Genomic DNA, 3,409 nt, shown 5'->3' with positions numbered 1-3,409 from the left:
AAGGCTGCACCGTGAACGTCCATTTAGCTAAACGGGCTTAGCTAGCGAGGACATAATATGGTTAATAATCGGGCCGATCGGTCTTGGGCTTTAATCGAACTACCATGAACGGAACTTAACCGGGCTATAGACATATTTAACTTTAAACAGGTTTTAGACGAGTTCTCTTAAACATTGGTCTCTTAAATGCACTTGAAAAGGAATACCAATAAAATGAGGCAAAGATGGGCTTAGCAAAGAAAAAGATCTCATAGTTAAAATGAATTAAGCCAAAGATACGCAAAGTAACTAAATTACTAAAATACTTGATCTTTAATCCAAAAAACTCAAATCAATTAAACTACGCCTACATAACGCAAGTTTATTAAGTTCAAATAAATTAAACTACGCATAAAAAAGATGAATGTTCATCTAACAATTACCACCATCTCAATTGTACATATCACATATCCTTAGGACTTAATACAAATAGTATTTAAAAAAAAAAAATGCAAATAGTATTAAAGGGGTCGGGCTAGATCAGGCCTAAAGGAGTCAATTTAAATCGAGCTTGTAAATGTGCCGGGTCGGTCAGGCGCCTATCGGGCTAGGTGGCTACACCATGTACTACCTATTTATAAAATCCGAAATGTTTATTAATCGAGGCCGGTCTAGGTCAGGCCATAAACATGTCGGGCCTACCGGTGCTTGCTTGTACCCTACCTTAGATTCCCCATGGTTTCACCCTTTGCTTTTTTAACATAATCATAAAAAGCTTCAGAAATTGTGTTCTTTAGAGAATCAATGTCTATATAAGAGGGAAAAGGAGAAGAAGCAATTGTCTGATTCTCCTTCATGACATGATCAGAGCAGCAAACGATTTTCCCAAGTTAACACTTGTTCTTGAGAAGGTTGACTGGATGATTTTTTGGGACATTAAGGACTTGCTGTCTCTTCAGTTATTGCTCTTCCTTGTAAGTATTTATTCGATTTATCATTTTCTGTTATGAATGTTGCTACTGGGGATTAAATTACGAAATCATTGGACGGTAGAGCTTCTGGGTATTGTTGTTTTTTTGGGTTCTAGCTTAAAACCTCAATCTTTGAGTTGTTTCATGAATTGAGTCCTTTGCTAATCTGTTTTGGTGCTCTGGAGTTGTTGGTTCTGTGTCAAAGCAGATTTATAAGAAAAGTATCTGCCTTTAGGGTTCTCTTTCTTTCTTTTATCTTGTTTTCATAGGGCTTTTATTTGTGATTTAGATTGATTTTGGGGTGGTATTTTGGAATGCTAGAATTGAGAAGAATTTTGACTGTGGTTGCTTTTTTAGGTTATACTTTTTGGTAATTGAAAGTGAAAAGCAGAAGTCCTGGGTTATTGGAGAGGAGACAGTCCCTTTGATTGGTGTTTGTTTGACAACTGAAGCTTTGGGTGTTGTAAGATCGAAGTTTTGAGGATCTTCCAGTCATTTTCTGTATATTCCAGTTTTTGGAAGTTTCTGCAGGACAGTTACAGAGGAGGTGTTCCAGCTATTTTGGTGTGGGACTACGTGAAGGACTGGTATTTGCAAAAATATATTGGGTTTAGGGCTTGCTTTGTTGAAAGGAAGACAGTGGACTGAGTGAATATGGAGAATTGGGTTACTGATTTCTTATTCTGGGTTAGGTAACAAAATCTGTTGATTAGTGTTAGTAGATGGAGATTTTATGGGATACAGAACATATGTGTTGTGAAGCAGAGACCTTTCCTAGTACTACAAGGGTTTTAAAATTTTTCTAAGAGAGAAAGATGCAGTTTGTTCGAGTTTCATCGCAGCAATCTCCAGTACATAGGCTAGGAGATTCTCAATTGACTTTATCACCCAAGTTTAGACTGGCTTTAGTCCAGTCATCTTCTTTCCTGTCTTCATCTTTAGAGACAGTGCTCTCACTGGATGGAGTACCTCTAATTCCTGGCCTTCCTGATGATATTTCCCTCAACTGCCTCCTCCGGCTGCCAGTTGAGCCACCCATCTTGCAGAGCTGTATGCAAGCGATGGAATCTACTATTATGTAATAAGGAGCGGTTCTTCACCCGAAGAAAGGAGATAGGCTTCAAGTACCCATGGCTCTTGATCTTAGCCTTCAACAAATGCACGGGAAAGATCCAGTGGCAGGTCCTAGACCTCACCAGCTACTCTTGGCACACCATCCCAGCCATGCCCTGCAAGGACCCCGTATATCCTCTTGGATTTAGATGTGTTTCCATTCCCCATGAAGGTATCCTTTTTGTCTATGGGGGCATGGAGTCTGATATGGATTGCCCCCTCGATCTTGTCCTAAAATATGAAATGCGCAGCATTCGTTGGACTGTGATGAACCAGATGCTCACTGCAAGGTCTTTCTTTGCTAGTGGAGTGATTGATGGCTTGATTTATGCTGCTGGAGGGAACAGCACAGATCTTTTTGAGCCTGACTCAGCTGAGGTTCTTGACCCCATCAAAGGGAGTTGGCATCCCATTGCGTAAATGGAAAGCTTCTAGTGACTGAAGGTTGGACTTGGCCCTTCTGGTTCTCTCCTAGAGGTCAGGTGTATGACCCTATATCTAACAACTGGGAGACTATGGCTGTTGGGCTGAAAGAAGGCTGGACAGGTTCCAGTGTTGTGGTTAATGGCCACTTGTTTGTGGTTTCTGAGCATGAGAGAATGAAGGTGAAGGTTTACGATGTGGAAACTGATTCCTGGGATACAGTTGCAGGACCTCCTGTACCAGAGGAGATATGCAAGCCTTTCGCAGTGAATTCCAATGACTGCAGGATCTATGTTGTAAGCCGTAACCTTCATGTTGCAGTGGGTCACATCCAATGGCTGAGCGCCAGCCGTGGTTCTGGGAAAAAGCAGAGATTTTTTATTCAGTGGCAAGTATTGGATGCACCAGAAGCCTTCCATGGCTTGACACCGTCAAGCTCTCAGGTTCTTTTCTCTTAGATCGTTTTTTCTTTTTCCTGACATTGCTGTTTCTTCTTGAATGATTTGTGATCACCGATTTCCAGAGCTGTAAAATTGTATAAATTAAGAACTGTACATTTTTCGTTGTCATTTTGACTACACTTGTTACTACGATAATGGATAATGTAATTAGTATCCCCAACTTGGTTTGATCTTCCTTTCATAGTTTACTCATTCATGGTTTCCTTTCTAACTTACTAACATGGACCTCAGGCAAATTCTGTGTTATCACCACTATATTTATGGCAACAAATGTTGTCGGGTACATGATAAAAGAACTGTTATGAAAAGGCCTAAGTTGATAGGATTATCTATATATGCATATAAATCAGCCAAAAAAAAAAAAAAAAAATTGTCACATTTTATGCAAATTGAATAGCATGCTTGAAGGTGATTATTTTGTTTTTTTGGGGGGGGGGGGGGGGTGGGAGGGTGGGGAGTGGG

The 3,409-nt window shown here is 40.2% G+C and overlaps 1 pseudogene; it reads left to right on the top strand.

The window, feature by feature from the left end:
* Positions 1–729: 729 nt before the first annotated feature.
* Positions 730–3,107, top strand: LOC122076853 (annotated as a pseudogene).
* Positions 3,108–3,409: the final 302 nt, after the last annotated feature.

This window comes from Macadamia integrifolia, chromosome 1, assembly GCF_013358625.1.
Source record: "Macadamia integrifolia cultivar HAES 741 chromosome 1, SCU_Mint_v3, whole genome shotgun sequence".
NCBI lineage: Eukaryota > Viridiplantae > Streptophyta > Magnoliopsida > Proteales > Proteaceae > Macadamia > Macadamia integrifolia.
The sequence above is the reverse complement of the archived record's forward strand: the minus strand, read 5'-3'. Positions and strand labels throughout refer to the sequence as shown.